Source organism: Amborella trichopoda, chromosome 10 (genome assembly GCF_054954075.1).
Source record: "Amborella trichopoda isolate Santa Cruz 75 chromosome 10, AtrichopodaSantaCruz75HAP2 v2.0, whole genome shotgun sequence".
Classification (NCBI taxonomy): Eukaryota; Viridiplantae; Streptophyta; class Magnoliopsida; order Amborellales; family Amborellaceae; genus Amborella; species Amborella trichopoda.
The window spans coordinates 7,854,045-7,863,300 of record NC_142345.1 but is presented as its reverse complement, the minus strand read 5'-3'; the positions used below and the strand labels follow the sequence as shown (position 1 = coordinate 7,863,300).

The 9,256-nt window shown below is 40.4% G+C and overlaps 1 long non-coding RNA gene across 1 annotated transcript; it reads right to left on the bottom strand.

Moving 5' to 3' along the window:
- Nucleotides 1–5,325: 5,325 nt before the first annotated feature.
- LOC148780036 (uncharacterized) lies at nucleotides 5,326–8,982 on the bottom strand. The gene is made up of 3 exons (XR_016041875.1): nucleotides 8,573–8,982; nucleotides 8,336–8,464; nucleotides 5,326–5,495 (listed from the first exon to the last, which is right to left on the bottom strand). It is a non-coding gene; the product is annotated as an uncharacterized LOC148780036 (long non-coding RNA).
- Between the last annotated feature and the right edge of the window lie 274 nt (nucleotides 8,983–9,256).

Genomic DNA, 9,256 nt, shown 5'->3' with positions numbered 1-9,256 from the left:
TGGGGCTGAGGTTGGATGAACAAGGGCCACATGATGGGTAGTGAGAGAGCTATAAGGAGCATGCCCGAAAATTGGGGGGGAAGGTGGTCGGGTAGGGTTAAGAGGGACATTGTCCAAAAGATTAAAATTGGGGGTGAGACACTAGTTAGATGCATAAAACTGGAGAGATGGAAGTATGGGGGTGGGCGACGACTCTGTGAAAGTGAAGATAGCGCCACAGACCTGCAAGTGACGTGGAGTAAATTGGATAGGGATGGAATGGGGCCAAAGGGGAGGCAAGGGAATGGGTTTTGGAGCTTCCCAATAGTTGATAAGAGTCAAGAAATGGTGTGCTCGAGAGGAAGGTTGAGAGGTTCATGAAGCGAAGAAGGGAGTAAGGGACGTTTATCTTGGAGAACACAATTGCTGGCAACCAGGGGCATGAAATGGTCATCTGAGCTCGGAGTTGGGGGGGGTGCCAAAGCGGCATAAGGTGGAAGGGTAGCCAGGCTCCTAGTTTATTTGGGAAGAAGGAATGGTAGAGGATGGAGGGGTGAAGATCGAGGAGGTGGGCGGGGGGGGGGGGGAAGGGTGGGAAAATGGGTTGGAAGGAGGTCGGTTGGGGGGAGGTGGATGAGTCACATGCGAGAGGGGGAATGGAAGTGAGGGGGCTCCACAAGGCAGCTAGGCAGTGAGCAACGATTGTTGGATTCTAATGGAGGCTGGACGATATGTATACATAATTCACCCCCAGTATGGGCTTAAGGTACTAATGATCCTGCGGATCATTTCCCGGTAAGAAAAGGCAGGGAAGCTCATCTTGGCGTGGCCTGCTAGGAGGGGAGCTTGATGACACGAGTGGGTGTCTTGGGAAGAGGGGGGGGGGGAGGAAAGGGCAAGAATGACGAGGGTGTTGATAATACCTAGGGAGTGGTGGCAACAGGGAGGATAGGTGGTTCAAGAGAGCTAGTGGACATTGATAATAGAATATGGGGAAGAGCCACCAACTTCGATATTAGGATAGAGAAAGGCGATGGGAGGATGAGTTAAGAGCACGTTGGAGATGGTGGTGGGTGGGATGAGGATGCATGGGAGGTGAGGGCCAACTATTAGGGAGAAGGGGGTCTAACATAGCTGTGGCCGAAGGTCTAGGTGGTACATGGTCTGGTAGTTCCTGGTATTGACCATCAAATGATGAGTTTAGGTGGGAAGCACGAGGTTAGGGTGGGCAGCATAGGGTTGGAGGGGACTTGTTCATCAAAGGGTGGCCAATGGGATGAAAGGAAATGGTGTAATTGTTGTGGAGAGGGGTGGGTGGCCGGGTACCTCCACACCTAGCGAGGGTGCTTGGTAGTCGGAGGATCAATGGAGGGAATGAAAGAGGGTGGCTATCCTCTTCTTCTTCTTCTCGTTTTTTGAGGGAGGATGGGGGTTGTTGATGTGGGAAGCATTAAAGAAGGCGCTGGAAGGGTTGCAAGCTATTGAAGAAGGTCTAGTAGCTGTCAATAATGGGAATCCTCAAAAATAATATTGCCACCTGTTAAGTGCTCCCTGGAAGGGGCCAGGTTAAAGGAGTTAGGATCAGTGGGTACTATAGTTTGACGATCAACAGAACCCAACGATGGAACTAAGTCTATCTGGGGTGTAGCATCGTGTGCCCCTGGCTAGGGAAGTGAAAGATCACTGCATACGATGTGATAATCTACAGTTGGGAAAGGGTCTCTTCCTGCACCTGTGATGTAATGTGGTCTAGCAGGTCGTAGCAGCCTGTTCGTGAGGTGTTGGTCCTTCTGTTGTTGAGAAATACCTAGAAAGGCATTTTGTCGAACGTTTTTAATGCAGTAAATGGTTCCTCAGGGAATTAGGGATTAAACTTACCTCCATAATTTCAACTAGAATTTGAATTTGTCCCAAAGGAAGGTAATCCAACGAGCACCACAGAGTAGATATGAAGTTTTCGCACCTATGTCCAATCTGCTTGAAGGTCTAGGGGTGCCATGCATAGAGCGGAATATTTGAAGTTGTGATCCAAATCTTTTGTTTTCTGAGGATTCCAATGTTTGTTGGCCAAGGTAAAAGGCTCAGTCTAGCTCGTTTAAAATGGGGGTCACATGAGGCTAAAGTTGTGCTAGCCAAGGTATCTTATGGGAATGAGAAGAGGACGGGCCCCTCAGAGAGTTTCCAACACCCCAGGTCTGGTTCATTCCAGAGTTCTTTGCACCACTTTTTTATTCCTCTAATGTCGTTCCTCCGAGAGTGAAACACCCCTATGAGTGAATGCTGGAGGGATGTCAACCTTTTAGCAAGGAAATCTCCATTAAGGACCTGGGGATGGGTATGATTGAGGGATAGGGGTTCAAAGGAGAGGAAAGAGGGCTTAGGAGTGGAGAGAACTTGTTGGGGCTTGTCTGATCCAGTTAATGTATCGGTGATAAAGGATGGGATAAGGTGGAACTGGCTTGGTTGAGTTTTTCAGAGGTTGTGGCGAGCTAAGGTATGGGTAGAATTGCTAAGAAACCCAAGGGATAGAGTGCAATTTAGCTCCATGATTGCTTGATGACTAGGTATGATTGCTGGTTGCAGGAGGCAAAAAGAGAGGCTTAGAGGGGGAAAGGAAGGCCTTGTTGCTAGTTGCAGAAGGGGAGCATGGTGATGGTTCCAATATTTCAAGATCTTGCTTTGACTCTTACGATTGAATATGCCACTACCTGTAATCCCCTCTTCTGGGATACAGATGATCGCACTTCCTATTGAACCCCTTGAAGTGAAAAGCATAAAGAAAGCTATGGGCTAGGTCAATGATATGCTTCCTCCAGAGAATCTCAAAGGCCTTCCAGATGAATGATTGAAGCACAAAATTGAAAATGCACAAGGGAGACCCTCCTGATGGGCGATTTCTCATTATCGAGTCATGAGCAAGAATTTAGTTGTCACAGAGAGGAAAATATCTGTTGTGTAGATTTCAATCAAAAATGGAGCATGAGCAAAAGCCAACACTAAATGATTTTGGAAAGAACAGCACTTGGATTTTTCCCCAAAACTCATTTAAGGGCCATTTGGATACCTGGAAATATATTGTCTGTGAAATATATTACTGGCGTAATACATTACTACGCAATATATTACCTGTAAATGGATTGTTACTGTTTGAGTAGTATTTAGATGCAACCTGGGAAATACATTGTTATTGTTTGGCTATGTCTGGAAGAAATATAGGAAATGCATTACCAATATTTTACCAGTACGTGCCTATAAACTATCGTTTCTTTCTTTTTTGCCACAAAATTCCACTAAAATGTAGAATTATCATTTCCTTCTTTTTTGTCACAAAATTCCACTAAAATACTAAATTAAAATCATCATCACACCATTCCAAAAAGATTTCTAATAATAATATTATCACCATTCCAAAAAGATTTTCTAATAATAATTTGTACCATTTTACAGTCATGACACTATTTCCTAGTTATTTTAAGTGCCTTTGGCACTTATATGCAATCACATGTTTTCTAACATGACATTGGTTTCAACATGATAAGTCATTAGAACAATATGATTGGAATAAGATGATTTTATTATGCTAAGCCCTATTTTTATTTATTTTTTATAGAAGTCTTTCAAATGTCTCTCTATATAATTTCAAATAAACAATAAATTTATGATACTAAATTCAAAATCTGTAGGGTACGAGTTAAAAAATGGGAAGAAGTTTGATCAGTAATCTAGAAGGTTTGGTAATTGCAGTATAAAATTTTGAGGTATTGGAGGAAACTAAAGAAGTATGTTAATTCAATTGAGAATTTAGTAATCTCTAATGAGGATTATATTGTGTGAAACTTTTTATTATGATTGTGTTGTGTAATTTATCATTGATTACTGTTTTTTTTTTTTTTTTTTTTTTTTTTTTTTTTTTTTTTTTTTTTTTGATATGACACCGATGCCTTTAGATGAGGGGACGAGCTTAAAAAGGGAGGGATCACATTATGTTGTGTGAACATTTTTATTATGATTGTGTTGTGTTATATGACAGCTGATGCCTTCAGATAGGGAACGAGCTTAAAAAGGGAGGGATCACTTAGTTATTAGAAAGAGAGAGGGCTTAGAAGATTTTTTTAATCAGGGATAGGGTGGTAGGCAAAAACGCACGCGAAAGATTTCCCAAAATTGCCCGTCACTCTCGTAATAGATTTTTCACCTATCATAGCGTGTAATGGATTTCCTTACGATTAAGTGTACCCAAACAGTGGAAATGCCATATTTCCTTGTAATCTATTGTCACTTAATAGATTTCCAGGTACCCAAACAGCCCCTTATTGATCTTTCCCATGTATTATTGCTGTCCTAATTCTCTCTTTATAACATCTACATCCTTTCTCCTTAAAATATAGGTTGTTTCTTTCTAGCTATAATATCCATGCAGAGCCAGCAAAGACTACCTTTATAGACTTCCTCCAGTTGTGACCAAAAGGACCATCTCTCCAACGAGGCCTCCATAGAGGCAGGTTAGACCCATGTCTCTACAACAGAACATCCAGAAAATGTTGGACTGACCCATGAAATCCGTCATCAAAACTGCTAATGATGGGTTTTTTAATAGCAACAGTAGTATCATCAGTATCAGGTGAGATAAGTGCTAAAACAAGACAAATGGAACTACTCAACTCAATTGCCTAAGCCCCTTTGGCATCTCCACAATACTCATTATTGTCACATTCTCAGTATGTTTCCCACTGCAGGCAAATGTCTTTATCATGCTTACACAAAATGTATACCTTCTTAAGTGAGAACCAACCTTTACCGTTACATCTGCTTATTAAACAATGCAACATAAAAATATACTTCTTAGCAACTAGTGATTGGTAATTAACTATAAGTGTACAAAGGGCTTAAATCAAAGAATCTCGTCTCATGCGAAGGACAAATTTTTCCTTCCACTGCTCTTGGATAAACTAGGATGAGAGAAACATCAAAATACAACACTAACAATTTTCATCAATGGAATCACCAAATATAAAAGCTAACATGATAAGAAATGACAAAAATGGATCCATCTACGAACTGCTCAAACCTTCCAAGTCTTGTTGAAGGGCACCATCTAACACCGTAGAATCCATCTTTGCCGCTAAGATCCCTCCTTAAGAAAGAGACCCCTTGATCTTCAAGATTTTTGAAATGAATATTTGACCATCTAAAATGAAAGGCTACAAGAAAGTATCCGCTGTTGTGAGATTGAAACTAACAATAATAACAAAACCAAAAGAGAAGCTCCCATATGAGACATGTCCATATCAACTATGATACAAGAATCCAAATCTATGAAGTACAAATGCAGAATTCGGAACTTACAAAAAAGAAATAAACACTAGAAAGGCCAGACAGGAAACATTTCAGCCAGCCAACTATTACAATTGTTTGGGGTTGAATGGTGGTCCGGGAAACCATTGAACAGTTTATTAGAGCCCACTTCTAACTGCGCTTACCAAAGTCAGGCCTTACCCTTTGTAGGGCCTTAATACCTGCCCAATTACAGAATGTATGGATAGAATGTAACAGAAGGATCTTCAAAGGCAAAGAGAAAACTATTCAAAATGTCAAGGAGAACATTAAAACAGCTTTATTTGAATGAGCGAGACAACAAAAAATCTTCAAAGCCGAAACGGCCTTGGACTTCATACTAAACTGGGACACAATAGCCAGATCTGGTAGAGCCTTCAATGCCAGGTCGTTACTCTGACAACCACGAACAGGGCACCATAAAACTCAATCTTTATGGGTGCAGATATGGAAACCAAGGAATGGCAGGAGTAGGATGAATTTTTAGGATAACAAGGTTTCTTTGATCTTATCTTTCTAGATGCCTATAGGTGCTGCCAAACATCTATGACCGAAGCTCTCAGTCTTTTGCAGAAACTCAAATTATTCAATTCCAGCTCGTGCAACCCAAAAGTTGCCAAAGGGCATTCAAAAAACACGATCAACTGCGCTGTCAGGATCTCTATTTGCCAATGGAGACTGCTTCAGATTTTGAAGAAATTTTAGCAGTAAGTGCCTTGATCAATGTCATGTTTCACCACATTCAGTATGAGCCCAACAGCACAACAGATAATTTTGGCTATACGGGTTGCGCTCACCACAACCCTAAAAAAGTGAAGGCACTGGCACATCTTGTCTTTTCTTCTCAGGCTGCTCGGTTATTTTGCGAGGCTGAGAAGCTTCCTTTGGTTTTGGGATGGCTTTTCCTCATTTTGCATACATAGTCATAGACTATGTACTGAAACTTTATGTACTGCAATACATAGTCGTCTTTATTCAAAAGAAAAAACTAAGCCTGACCTTCCATAAGGATTTAACACTTTGTAACCATTCAAAAAAAAAAAAGGAATTTAACACTTTGTCTGCACTGATGCTTAATGGAAACACGTTGATTGCAGAAGGTTCTGAGCAAGGTTTTGGCAAATCATAGATCAAGGAATAACCACTGCTTCCTTTTCACTGCTTCCTTTCATAGGTCAAGGAATAACCACTGCTTCCTTTTCACTACTTCCTTTCTTTTTCTTTCTCAGAAACATACATAGTTGAACACAAAGCGTGAGAACAATGCAAAGAAAAAATGAAGAGGATAAAATAAAGATCAGCCAGCAAACCCAGGATATCCAGTTTCTTTTTACTCTTTTGCCAATTGTGAATTTGTCGCATTTAATGCTTTTTCTTCCATAATCTATTTAAAACTTTGATGCATTATCAATGCTTACACCACATCTGTTTGGCACTGATGCACATTACTTTTCATTTTGATGCAGACTTCTAGTGACTATATTATGGGACAAAAAGTGATACATAAAAACGAACGAAAAAGAAGAGCAAGAATTTCTATAAGCAAAAAGATATAATCTTTTATCAGTGGTCCAGTGTAACAACCATCAACAAACAAGGACTACCAAGATAGAATGATAGCTACATCTCCGAGTCAAAAAATTGCATCATTCATAAAAAACTACACGACAAATCCTATCATATATGCAACCCAACCACAAGTAACCTACAACCATTGATTCAAAAAAATGCTTCTCCATATGACACATTTTCCCCATGAACAAGTATTGATAGAATAAGTTTAACCCATAAATTTCAGCTATGATAAACCTGTGTTAGTGTAAAAATTATACTACACAACCAAACTCCACCATTTCAGGTATAGTAGAAGACACCATAATCTGTTATGTTTCACATGAACAAGCACTAATTTAGCAAATAAAGAATCATAAAAATAGATTTTAAATAACTTCAAGAGTACTCAATCCATTCAAAAGAGAAAAGGAAAAATTCTAATCAAATGTATTTCACATAGCCACTATCAGTTCAGCAGAAAGAATGAGCGAGGGTAGCGAGAGAAAGAGAGATCGAGGGAAGGTAGAGAGAGAAATGGTGTGGGAGGGAAGAGAGAAAGAATGAAGGAGGGTAGAGAGAGAAAGAGTGAGGGAGGTAGAGAGAAAAAGAGAGAGAAATGGGTGCAGAGAGAAAGAGAGAGAAGATGGGTGAGAGAGTTTTTTGTTAACTAGAGAAAGAGAGTTTGAGAGAAATATAAAAGGTCCTATGATAGGGCTGACACTTTAAACTCCGGCTCCCTCTCTCTCCCTATCTCTCTCTCTCAACCTTTGCACTCTCTGTTTCCTCCCCTCTCTCTCTCTCCCCCCCACTGCCTCCTTTAATCAACCAACTATTTTCAAATTTTCTCTTTCTATCTCGTCATAGGGCTTAGTGCACGATTTTAGAAAGAAAAAGGCTCGTATGTCAACATTACTAGCAAAAACACCAACAAACAGGAGAGAGAGAGAAGGGGGGCATAATATGTAGAGAGAGATGAAGGCAGCGGGGAAGAGAGAGAGAGGCAGAGGATGCAGGGGTGAGAGAGAAAGCAACAACAGGGGCTGTCGGGGCAGCAGGAGAGAAATAGGGGAGGTAGAAGATGCACAGAGAAAGATGGAGGAGGCAGCAGGGGAGGGAGAGAGAGAGAGGGAAGGAAGGTAAAATATATGCCACTAAAGGAAGAGAAGAAATTGCAACCAATATCTTCACATACCAGACCAAAATAAAAAAGGAAACTTGTTTTATCATATTGAGAACGAATCTCAGAGCAAAGCTTATGATAAGCACAGAGACAACCAAAACCCCCAAAACCCAAACAAAAGATTGATATCACCTGTAAAAATCAAAATAGAGCACTAACACGGTATCCTAAAAAAATAAAGATAAACGAAAGCACCAAAACAGATTCAAAGATATCCTAAAAACATAAAGAAATTGACTTTAGAAATCAAACTAAAACAGGAATGGAAAAGATTCAAAGATAGCGTACCTGAACCTTAGATGACCCTCAAATCCACTGAAGTTAGATGATAGTGAGATACTTAGCAAATCATGTTGCAATGTATAAGGACAATAACATTGGTGAATGCTTAACAATACCATTTGACTCAAGCAATATCTGAAAAAAGAGTCATTTATTCACAGTAACACATTCAACTACAGTAAAACCAAAACCCCCAAAATGGAACAAACAAAATTGAAATGCAAAGATTAAACGATAGCGTACCTGAACCTCGGATGAACCTCAAATCCACCGAAGACTGTCCTAATCGTCTTTGCAGCAGCAATGGAGCATAGAAAATTTCAGAATTTTTGTGTGTTTTAGGTTGCATTTCTAGAGAGAGAGAGGGACATAAAGGGAGATTTAGAGAGAGGGGCAGTAAGAGATGCATGGAGAGGGGCGGAGAGGGGTAGGCGGGAGAGAGATTGATAAAGGGGCGAGTTTCAGAGTGATTGAGAGAGAGGGTCAGCGGGCCAGCGAGGGCTTGAGAGAGAGGGTCATCGAGGGTTCGAGAGAGAGGGCCAGCCAGAGAGAGATGAGTTACAGAGATGGAGAGAGGCAGAGAGAATTCCCATCGCGAGAGGGAGACTCGGGACGCTACCGTAATGGCATGCAGTGTGAGTTGGACTGTAGATATTGGGATTTAAAATTAAGTCGATATTTATGAAAAAGTAGTAATTCAATCGCAACCGTTAGCGTATCAAATTCAAGCTCGCTTACCGTATCCTTTTTCATATATATATAATCTTATAAAATCTTTTCCTATAATCCGAAAGGATCATCTTTAAATTTGGTAGAGATGTAAAAAAAAGTTAAATCCCACTCATGTGATAAATTTTTTAAAGATCTGTATTAAATTTAATAGTAATCATTTAAGGACCTGCACATAGGTAAAAGAGAATCCTATAA